The sequence below is a fragment of the Lagenorhynchus albirostris genome, chromosome 5, assembly GCF_949774975.1.
Source record: "Lagenorhynchus albirostris chromosome 5, mLagAlb1.1, whole genome shotgun sequence".
NCBI classification, from domain to species: domain Eukaryota; kingdom Metazoa; phylum Chordata; class Mammalia; order Artiodactyla; family Delphinidae; genus Lagenorhynchus; species Lagenorhynchus albirostris.
In genome coordinates, this window is record NC_083099.1 from 131,877,443 (window position 1) to 131,889,376 (window position 11,934).

Consider the following 11,934-nt stretch of genomic DNA (forward strand, 5'->3'; position numbering starts at 1 on the left):
TATATAGTTTCCTTAGAGATCAGAAAGATGAAGGAGGCCCAGAAATTGGAAAATAACGTGCAAATAACGTGTGAGGGAACAAACTTTGCCATTTAGTCTTCTTTTTTTTCTCTCGTAAAAAAATTAGTTTGGGCCTCTACGCTGCCACCGTCCCCTCAGCCACTCGCTTCATGGGTTGGGCCCACTGGCACAGGGACTCCAGCTGCACTGCAGCTGCCCTCCGAGCCCTTTAGTCTGCCCAGGTCTTCTGGCCCGGCCCAACCCAGCCTATGAAGATGGTGGACCGCGAGCAACTAGTGCAGAAAGCCAGGCTGGCAGAGCGCTATGACGACATGGCCATGGCAGAGCTGAATGAGCCACTGTCCAATGAAGAAAGAAACCTCCTCTCAGTGGCCCACAAGAATGGAGTTGTGAAACCGAGAAGGACCCATGGGGCTCCTGGGCTCAAAAGCCTTTCTGTGTCCCCCATTTCTTTGATTACAAGAAATAGGCTTCATTCAGCCTCCATGACCTACCCTGAGTTCCAATGGGCAGGTTCAAACAGTTGCTAATTAGGGAAGGGAGGAGGATCCAGAGATAAGGGAGGAACAGCCAAAAGAATCAGTAGTGCAGCTTTGGGGCAGAGTCTTGGCTCCCCATCAAGGGATACACATCACAATATCTTAGAGCTGTTTTGCAGATACTGAAACCCCCACCAGGTGGGAGAAGTTAATGGTATGCTGCCCACAAGCACAGAGACCCCAGACTGGTTGGAACCAGAAGGTTGATGATGCTGATTCCTACTTAACTCACAACCAACCAGTCAGAAGAATGTCCAAGAGATGATCACGCCCTCTTTAAACCATTATTATAAAACTCCTCACTACGTCCTTCAGGCCAGGACACACAGTTTTGAGGGCATTAGCCCACTGTGGCCCCCTTTGGCAAAGTAGTAAAGCTATTCTTCTCTACTTCACTCAAAACTCTGTCTCCAAGATTTAATTTGGTGTCGGGGTACAAAGACCAGATTCTGCTTCAGTTGAGGCACACCATTCTTCCTGGACGGTCATTATTAGCACTAAGCAGAAGACATCCGTAAATGGTAATGAGAAAAAGATAGAGATTGTCCATGCTTACCGGGAAAAAAAGGAGGAGTTGGAGGTGGTATGTCAGGATGTGCTGAGCCTGCTGGATAACTACCTGATCAAGAATTTCAGTGAGACCTAGTGTGAGAGCAAAGTGTTTTACCTGAAGATGAAAGGGGACTATTACTGCTACCTGGCCGAATTCACCACTGGAGAGAATAAGGCGACCATTGTGGAGTCATCTGAGAAAGCCTATAGCAATGCCCATGAGATCAGCAAGGAGAACATGCAGCCCACTCACCCCATTAAATTAGGCTTGGCCCTTAACTACTCCATTTTCTACTATGAAATCCAGAGTGCCCCAGAGCAAGCCTGCCACTTGGCCAAGACTGCTCTCGATAACACCATCACCGAGCTCTAGACGCTCTCAACAGGACTCCTACGGGGACTCCACACTCATCATGCAGCCCCTCTGCAACCTCTTGCTCTAGACAAGTGATCAGCAAGACCATGACGGGGGAGAAGGCAACAATTAAGGCCCCCAGGTGGACTGTCAGGGCACGCTGATGTTACTACTGCAGTCTTTATTTTTTACCATGAGTTGAGTGTTGGGTGGGGGAGGGTAAGGGAGGGATGACCTTCCTAGGGAAAAACCCATGACCTGTGCTGTCTTTGATCGCCTCTTTGACATTTTTGCTAAAATTCCACTAGTGGAAAGTCAGGCTAGCTGTGCTTGTATTGGAATAGCAGCCTCACATTGGCATATGGGCTTGTTACGTAGCTTAATGCAAGTGGAGCTGTCTTTAACTTATTGCTAGAGAACAGGGTTTTAAGATGAAAAGAATACTTAAATGGAATGGCCCTTATTCAATAAGTCTTGTGGTTCCAGTAAGGATTTTGGGTACTTTCTATCTCATCTGTTTTAGCTGTGCATTTTTTTTAGGGTATACTCTACCACAGGGGTCCACAGCATTTTTGACACCAGAGACTGGTTTTGTGGAAGACAATTTTTCCACTGATGGGGGGTAGGGAATGACGATGGTTCAGGTGGTAATGTGAGCAATGGGGAGCGGCAGATGAAGCTTTGCTCACTTACCTGTCACTCACCCCCTGCTGGGCGGCCTGGTTCCTAACAGGACCGGTACCGGTCCACAGACCAGGGCCTGGGAACCCCTGCTCTACCAGTCATGGAATAGTTTCAAACCCAAGCTGATAGACTTAGAACATGATGTATATTTATCCTTGTGGTTTAGGCCTTGCCAGTTTTCACAAGTTTCTACTCAGTTGACAATATTGACACTGAATTGCCATTTATAGTATTTCTACATTATAGCCATATGTAACATCAAGCCACTGATTGTGTATTTTTCTTTATTTTGGCTTTTACATCCTCCTTATTCAGCCTTATCCAGGTTGGTTTTACTGTTATCTATCTCCTAGGCCAGAAGACTTGCCTGAGGAGAATCAAAGCTACTTTTTAAAGGTTTTGGTTAATAGGTGCTTGGAAGATGGCTGTGGAATTTTTGCACTTCTTTCTTCTTAATTAAATCCACCACAAAAATTGTTAATCACTTTAATAGAAACGTTAAACACTACAAAAATAGAGAAAATTCAGGTCTGTATCTCATTTCTTGTGTTGATATTTCCACGGAAATCCTGATTTTTAAGCTGCTCCTTCCTCTGGGATTACACTGCTGTTTCAATCCTCACTTGAGTCTTCCCCACTGTACCTTATGCTGACAGAACTGACTAGGGTGGATTGAAAAGCTGTTGGATTGTAGAAGTTGGCGGTCATTTTGAGAGAGTTCATGGTGCAGTGTGTGAAAATTAAGGTGCTAGGAGCTTACTGGTAGAAAAATCCTATAGGAAGAGTTCATAAACATTCTGTCCAATTTCAGAGCCTTGTAAGTGTGTCAGTGTTTCCTCCCTGAAAACACTCCTTCCCCAAATAATTGTTGTAGGAAAATAAACTAAAATCATTATCAGATAATAAATACTTAACTCCTATTTGACCAAAACTTTTACTATGTATTTTTTTTCTTCTTAATGAAAGCGTAGAAGCTGGAGACTGATTTCTCTTATGCCATCTGTGCATGTTTTAGAATTGTAGGAAACCACAATGCTATTTCCACAAGTTTGTTTCAGTGAGCCTTAGGTCCTTCCTTCTCATTTTGGATAAGTCTTTCTAAAGACATGACCTATTGCATATGCGTTCAGCCTTTTTTATTAAGATCAGTAACAGCGTGAACTCCCGAGATAGGGAGCGACACCAGATTCGTTTGTCTCTGTTTTTATTTAGGCAAGGAAAGGAATGAGTAATGATTGAGGAAAACCTGACAGCTGTTTTTGCTAAAACCAAAATGGAGCTTCCAACTGTGAAATGCACACGCTGACCAGGATCTAGGTGACAGTGAAATAGAAGAGTGTGACGATGTTCTGTCACGTGGCACAGTTTACCCAGCATGACTTTCCTTAGAAGGTCCCGTGCATATGCTAGAGAGAATGTCCCAACCAACCAAACCTACCAGAAGAACTAGCAGAAGAGAGTTTTACAGCTTCTGTGCCCTAACAGGATTCTTAAGTCAATACCACGGATGGGAACAGATTTGGGGGGTAGGTGGGGCTTTCCTTAATTTATCTTCATGTCCAGTGAGCAATGTTGTGTCCTTCCTTGTAGCATTTGGAAATGATTTACTTGAATTACAAAACCCATTTTTCTTTTAAATTTCAGCTTCAGCTCTGGTTGTTTTTTAGAATAATGCAAGGTAAAACCATATCTGAGGGGCTTCCCTGGTGGCGCAGTGGTTGAGTCCGCCTGCCGATGCAGGGGACACGGGTTCGTGCCCCGGTCCGGGAAGATCCCACATGCCGCGGAGCGGCTGGGCCTGTGAGCCATGGCCGCTGAGCCTGCGTGTCCAGAGTCTGTGCTCCGCAATGGGAGAGGCCACAACAGTGAGAGGCCCACATACCGCAAAAAAAAAAAAAAAAAAACATATCTGAGGGCTAAAAATGAAGAGGGAATGGGAGGAGACGATATTTAAATAGTTTGAATGGTTTCTTTTCTTTTCTTTATTTTTAAAGAAATGCGCTTGTCTAGGATGATGTCTCTCCAGTGAAAGGATTACTCCTCCATTACTCTCTTGATACAATATTGTGCATGTTGTATGTCTGTACAGTGGCTTGAAATTTATTAACTTATACTGTACGTTTAATTTTTCCTCTTGAGGGTAAAGTTTGCTCTTCCAAATAGTGATTGTAACAAATTGATCTATTTTTGGAAGTTGCTACAGTGACATGCAGTTATATATTTTGTTTTTAAAGGGGAGAGGGAGTAAAAGAAACACCAGTGTTAGCTTAATCTTAATGTCTGGTGTTTGTCATGGTGAAACTATAACTATTACAGTGCAGGAGAACAATGAATATGTTCTCTGAGTGAGGCTTTGTGCTTTTTGTCAAGTTATGCAGTGAACTATTTCTAAGGTCTATTCAGTGATTATTTTTCCAAATCCGTGTTTCTCTAAGAAATTATTTCACACATGAACCATTCTTAGCAGTTTTCCTCAGTGGTGGAATATCATGAATGTGAGTCATTATGTAACTGCCCTACATTGAGCAAATAAACTTACAGATCTGAAAAAAAGAAATTTTTAATTAATAAATAAATTTGGTTCTATGGTACTTTCAATTATGTTTTGTTGAATTTATCTGTAAGTGTTAAATTCTTCTATTACCTTGGATAACAAAGATGAAGGGGTAAATTCATGGGATTGGGAAGGGCAGCTCTTATTTACAGTTGTATCTTTAGCTCCAAGCGTAGTACCTGGGATACATTAGATGGGCATTAACTATTTGCAAAATGAAAAAATAAGTAAACTTCAGAGATGCTGGGAAGCGGATTTAATGAAAGAACAAATTCCAGATGATGACATTGGATGTTGTGATGTCTGATTATAGATCTTTAAATATAAAGGTCAAAGAAGGCTTTGAAGATAGCATAATCATCCTGTAGAATCCAAACTGCACAGAAATCAAATGAAAACATCTTTAATTAGTATCAGAAATTATCCTCAAGTTTTACACAATTAAAATGGATGAGAGTTTTTTTTTTTTCGTGCAATTTAATCTACCCAGTGAGACTGGTGCACGTCTATGTGGTTTGCCCGACCCATCACTGAGGGTATATAAAAGTCCCAAGGAAGCTGGTGATAGTCATACTTAGGAAACTTGCCCTTGATATGCAAACAACTCTACAGTTCCTAACACCATGAGTTACTATGGCAACTACTACAGAGGTCTGGGCTAGGGATATGGCTATGGCTGTGGCTAGAGAAGTGGCAGCTTCTGCAGACTGAGCTATGGCTGAGGCCATGGAGGCTACAGATACAGCTGTTGCTGCCCATCATGCTATGGAAGATATGGATTATCTAGTGTCTACTGCAAGAGTGAACTCATTCTTCTAACCACAGGAATCATCATATCATCCTGATTTAGTTCTAGATTCATGTGCTTTTGTCCCCATATATCAGTGTGTAGCTGCTTTCTTGATAAAACCAGTAGAGGATGACATGTGAGCTCTTCAAAATCAGGACTCATTTCCGGCAGCAAACACCAGAAGCAGGAACAGCAGCAAAGGGAATGACCTGGAATCTCACCTTTCAAGCTGTTCAGCCCTCTCTTTCCTTTTAATATACCAAGATGTTACGAACTCCCATATTTCAATAAACTAATTTCAATAGCAGAGCAAACATATAGTTTCATTTCCATTCATTTATTTTACAGAACAAGATCTAAGTTCTCTGGGGACAGGTGACTATGATTGCTTATTCATCATTGTATGCTCTGTGCTCATGACAATACCTAGTACATATAAGGCAGTCAAATATTGTTTGCAGATTAAGAAACTTGTTCATGGTTTTCTATAATATAGAGCCTTTTTTTTTTTTTTTTTTTTTGCGGTACGCGGGCCTCTCACTGTTGTGGCCTCTCCCGTTGCAGAGCACAGGCTCCGGACGCGCAGGTTCAGCGGCCATGGCTCACGGGCCCAGCCGCTCCGCGGCATGTGGGACCTTCCTGGACCGGGGCACGAACCCGTGTCCCCTGCATCGGCAGGCGGACTCTCAACTACTGCACCACTAGGGAAGCCCTAGAGCCATTTTTAATTTTCCCAATAATTACCTGGAACCTCATCCTAATTTTGGAATCATGACGTCTGTTCACTGACCCTATTTCTTCCCCCCCACACCCACACATTACCGTTGAACATCTCTCCCCTCCCCCAGGTATAATTTCTGTTTGTCCCAGGAGCTTAAAAATACCTCAACAGTTCCATAGTTGAGTAGCACTCTATATGTTCCCCTTACGGAATCAGGCAGAATACCTTACAATTTGTCAAAAAGCATAAGTTAAAAATTGTTTGCTGTCAAAGCAAGACATAGGGTAGGAAAAGATATTTGCAAAATATATCACTGGCAAACTTGTGCCCCTGGGCACCACTGGAAACAACCCAAATGTCTGTCAACAGTAAAATAGAAAAATAAATTGTCGTATATTCTTACAAAAGAATACTACATGGCAATGACAATCACCAATCTAGAGTAACATCTAGAGCTTGCTGCGTGTTCTGGAGATACAAGCAACGATCTGGATAAATCTCACAACCACAGTGTTAGGTGAGGGAACCCAGGCATAATAGGATAGAATATGAGCCTATTTATTTACATTCCTAGATAGAAAAACCTAGAACACAGGGTTAGCAGTCAGAATAGTGGTTACCTTTGAGGAAGTGGTATCTGGGAGAGGACCTGAGTGGGGTCTTCTAAGGTGCTGGAAATATTGCATTTTTTTAACCCATGGGTTTTTCAAATGCTCTCATGGTGATAAATCATTGAGCTGACATAGTTTTGTGTATTTTTCTGCATGTCTGTTATATTCCAATTGAAAATAGTTAAGAATTGATAACACTGTACGATTTTAAACGAGTCAGCTAAGAGCAGACAGTTCAAATTATTGACCAGACTCTTTTTTGAGTACCTACTCTGTATCCTTACAGGCTAGGATATATGGGAGTTTCAAATGACATTGCTTTTAGTGTTAAGACACTCAAAATCTAGCCATCTCTAGTAGAGGCATATGTGGGAGAGGGAGGCATGAGAAGGAGGTGATGAGTTCCTGCTCTAAAATCTAGGAGAGAATTAGGGAAGTTTTTCCTCGTTACCTATGCTCCAACTTTAGGGTATCGACACATGTTTGGTATCTTTACTTTAATCACAGAACTAATCATACATGAAGGAATAAGACAAAAATTTAAACAGTAACTACAGAGAAAATGAAGTGAAGCACCTGAATTAAGAAACCTTCTTGCCTATTGGTTTCTCTTTTTAGTTTGTATTGCAAGTACATTCTGCTCGATGAATACTGATTTTATTTGCATGCATTAATGTTCTGCTGGTGATATAAGTAGGGGATGGGTATTATTAGCTGAGAAAAAAATGTACAAAAAAATTCTACGGGGAATTCCCTGGAGGTCCAGTGGTTAGGATTCCACACTTCCACTGCAGAGGACCTGGGTTCCATCCCTAGTCAGGGAATTAGGATACTACAAGTCACACGGCATGGGCAAAAAAAAAAAAGTAAAAAATTCTAGAAAGAACATTAATAGAACTTCAATGGGAATTTTGATGCCTAAAAGTTGTTCTAGAATGAGTTTTAAAATTATATAGTAGGCTAAATTATCCTTTGATATTGTCTGAGAAAAGCTGTTATACTGTTGTGGAAGATACAAATACATTGAAGAAAATGATGTCCGCCATTCTTTGAATTAACTTTAAGAGTAATTTATTCACTCTATTAAAGAGGTTTGGAAAAGTAAAGCTATAAAGTTAATGTTCTTTGTGTTACTGAAAGCTATTTTAGTTAGGTATTAGTAATTTTCAAATAAAGTCTTTAGTGTTTCCATAGTGTACCTGACGGATTTGGAATAGCAGTTCAGAGCTTTAACAAACTTGATGTGGATATCAAGCCTTCCGCATCCTATTGAATATGTCTGAAAAATGTATATGGAAAAACAATGACTTGGTAACCAAGAGTTACTCATGAGGACTGTTCAACATGAAGGTCACCACAAATCTTGCCAGGCAGTTTCTTTTTTTCCTTTTTTTCTTTTTTTTTTTTTTTTACATCTTTATTGGAGTATAATTGCTTTACAATGGTGTGTTAGTTTCTGCTTTATAACAAAGTGAATCAGTTATACATATACATATGTTCCCATATCTCTTCCCTCTTGCATCTCCCTCCCTCCAACCCTCCCTATCCCACGCCTCTAGGTGGTCACAAAGCACCGAGCTGATCTCCCTGTGCTATGATGCTACTTCACACTAGCTATCTATTTTACGTTTGGTAGTGTATATATGTCCATGCCACTCTCTCGCTTTGTCACAGCTTACCTTTCCCCCTCCCCATATCCGCAAGTCCATTCTCTAGTAGGTCTGTGTCTTTATTCCTCTCTTACCCCTAGGTTCTTCATGACAATTTTTTCTTCTTAAATTCCATATATATGTGTTAGCATATGGTATTTGTCTTTCTCTTTCTGACTTACATCACTCTGTATGACAGACTCTAGGTCCACCCACCTCATTACAAATAGCTCAATTTCATTTCTTTTTATGGCTGAGTAATATTCCATTGTATATATGTGCCACATCTTCTTTATCCATTCATCCTATGATGGACACTTAGGTTTTTTCCATCTCCTGGCTATTGTAAATAGAGCTGCAATGAACATTTTGGTACATGACTCTTTTTGAATTATGGTTTTCTCAGGGTATATGCCCAGTAGTGGGATTGCTGGGTCATATGGTAGTTCTATTTGTAGTTTTTGAAGGAACCTCCGTACTGTTCTCCATAGTGGCTCTACCAATTCACATTTCCACCAGCAGTGCAAGAGTGTTCCTTTTTCTCCACACCCTCTCCAGCATTTTTTGTTTCTAGATTTTTTGATGATACCCATTCTGACTGGTGTGAGATGATATCTCATTGTAGTTTTGATTTGCATTTCTCTAATGACTAATGATGTTGAGCATTCTTTCATGTGTTTGTTGGCAGTCTGTACATATTCTTTGGAGAAATGTCTATTTAGGTCTTCTGCACATTTTTGGATTGGGTTGTTTGTTTTTTTGTTATTGAGCTGCATGAGCTGCTTGTAAATTTTGGAGATTAATCCTTTGTCAGTTGCTTCATTTGCAAATATTTTTTCCCATTCTGAGGGTTGTCTTTTCGTCTTGTTTATGGTTTCCTTTGCTGTGCAAAAGCTTTGAAGTCTCATTAGGTCTCATTTGTTTATTTTTGTTTTTATTTCCATTTCTCTAGCAGATGGGTCAAAAAGGATCTTGCTGTGATTTATGTCATAGAGTGTTCTGCCTATGTTTTCCTCTAAGAGTTTGATAGTGTCTGGCCTTATATTTAGGTCTTTAATCCATTTTGAGCATATTTTTGTGTATGGTGTTAGGGAGTGTTCTAATTTCATACTTTTACATGTACCTGTCCACTTTTTCCAGTACCACTTATTGAAGAGGCTGTCCTTTCTCCACTGTACATTCCTGCTTCCTTTATCAAAGATAAGGTGACAATGTATGCGTGGGTTTATCTCTGGGCTTTCTATCCTGTTCCATTGATCTATCTTCTGTTTTTGTGCCAGTACCATGCTGTCTTGATTACTGTAGCTTTGTAGTATAGTCTGAAGTCAGGAAGCCTGATTCCTCCAGCTCCATTTTTCTTTCTCAAGATTGCTTTGGATATTCAGGGTCTTTTGTGTTTCCATACAAATTGTGAAATTTTTTGTTCTACTTCTGTGAAAAATGTCAGTGGTAGTTTGATAGGGATTGCATTGAATCTGTAGATTGCTTTGAGTAGTATAGTCATTTTCACAATGTTGATTCTTCCAATCCAAGAACATGGTATATCTCTCCATCTGTTTGTATCATTTTTAATTTCTTTCATCAGTGTCTTATAATTTTCTGCATACAGGTCTTTTGTCTCCTTAGGTAGGTTTATTTCTAGATATTTTATTCTTTTTGTTGCAATGGTAAATGGGAGTGCTTTCTTGATTTCAGTTTTGGAGTTTTCATCACTAGTGTATAGGAATGCCAGAGATTTCTGTGCATTAATTTTGTATCCTGCTACTTTACCAAATTCATTGGTTAGCTCTAGTAGTTTTCTGGTGGCATCTTTAGGATTCTCCATGTATAGTATCATGTCATCTGCAAATAGTAACAGCTTTACTTCTTTTCTGATTTGGATTCCTTTTATTCCTTTTCTTCTCTGATTGTTGTGGCTAAAACTTCCAAAAGTATGTTGAATAAGAGTGGTGAGGGTGGGTAACCTTGTCTTGTTCCTGATCTTAGTGGAAATGCTTTCATTTCTTCACCATTGAGGATGATGTTCGCTATGGGTTTGTCATATATGGCCTTTATTATGTTGAGGAAATTTCCCTCTATGCTTACTTTCTGCAGGGTTTTTATCATAAATGGTGTTGAATTTTTTCGAGATTTTTCTCTGCATCTATTGAGGTGATCATATGGTTTTTCTCCTTCAATTTGTTAATATGGTGTATCACGTTGATTGATTTGCATATATTGAAGAATCCTTGCATTCCTGGAATAACCCCCACTTGATCATGGTGTATGATCCTTTTAATGTGCTGTTGGATTCTGTTTGTTAATATTTGGTTGAGGATTTTTGCATCTATGTCCATCAGTGATATTGTCCTGTAGTTTTCTTTCTTTGCGACATCCTTGTCTGGTTTTGGTATCAGGGTGATGGTGGCCTCGTAGAATGAGTTTGGGAGTGTTCCTCCCTCTGCTATATTTTGGAAGAGTTTGAGAAGGATAGGTGTTAGCTCTTCTCTAAATGTTTAATAGAATTCGCCGGTGAAGCCATCTGGTCCTTGGGTTTTGTTTGTTGGAAGATTTTTAATGACAGTTTCAATTTCAATGCTTGCGATTGGTCTGTTCATATTTTCAATTTCTTCCTGATTCAGTCTTGGCAGGTTGTGCATTTCTAAGAATTTGTCCATTTCTTCCAGGTTGTCCATTTTATTGGCATAGAGTTGCTTGTAGTAATCTCTAATGATCTTTTGTATTTCTGTAGTGTCAGTTGTTACTTCTCCTTCTCCATTTCTAATTCTATTGATTTGAGTCTTCTCCCTTTTTTTCTTGATGAGTCTGGCTAATGGTTTATCTATTTTGTTTATCTTCTCAAAGAACCAGCTTTTACTTTTATTGATCTTTGCTATCGTTTCCTTCATTTCTTTTTCATTTATTTCTGATCTGATCTTTATGATTTCTTTCCTTCTGCTAACTTTGGGGTTTTTTTTTCTTTAATTTCTTTAATTTTCTTTAATTTAAATTTTAAATTTAATTTCTTTAATTTTCTTTAATTTCTTTAATTTTTCTAATTGCTTTAGGTGCAAGGTTAGGTTGTTTATTTTAGATGTTTCTTGTTTCTTAAGGTAGGCTTGTATTGTTATAAAATTCCCTCTTAGAACTGCTTTTGCTGCATCCCATAGGTTTTGTGTTGTCGTGTCTCCATTTTCATTTGTTTCTAGATATTTTTTTATTTCCTCTTTTATTTCTTCAGTGATCACTTCGTTATTAAGTAGTGTATTGTTTAGCCTCCATGTGTTTGTATTTTTTACAGAACTTTTCCTGTAATTGATATCTAGTCTCATACCGTTGTGGTTGGAAACGATACTTGATACAACTTCAATTTTCTTAAATTTACCGAGGCTTGATTTGTGATCTAAGATATGATCTATCCTGGAGAATGTTCCATGAGCATTTGAGAAAAATGTGTATTCTGTTGTTTTTGGATGGAA

At 39.5% G+C, this 11,934-nt stretch overlaps 1 pseudogene; it reads left to right on the forward strand.

The window, feature by feature from the left end:
* The first annotated feature begins 275 nt into the window (after nucleotides 1-275).
* On the forward strand, nucleotides 276-1,600 carry LOC132520704 (14-3-3 protein gamma-like; annotated as a pseudogene).
* Nucleotides 1,601-11,934: the final 10,334 nt, after the last annotated feature.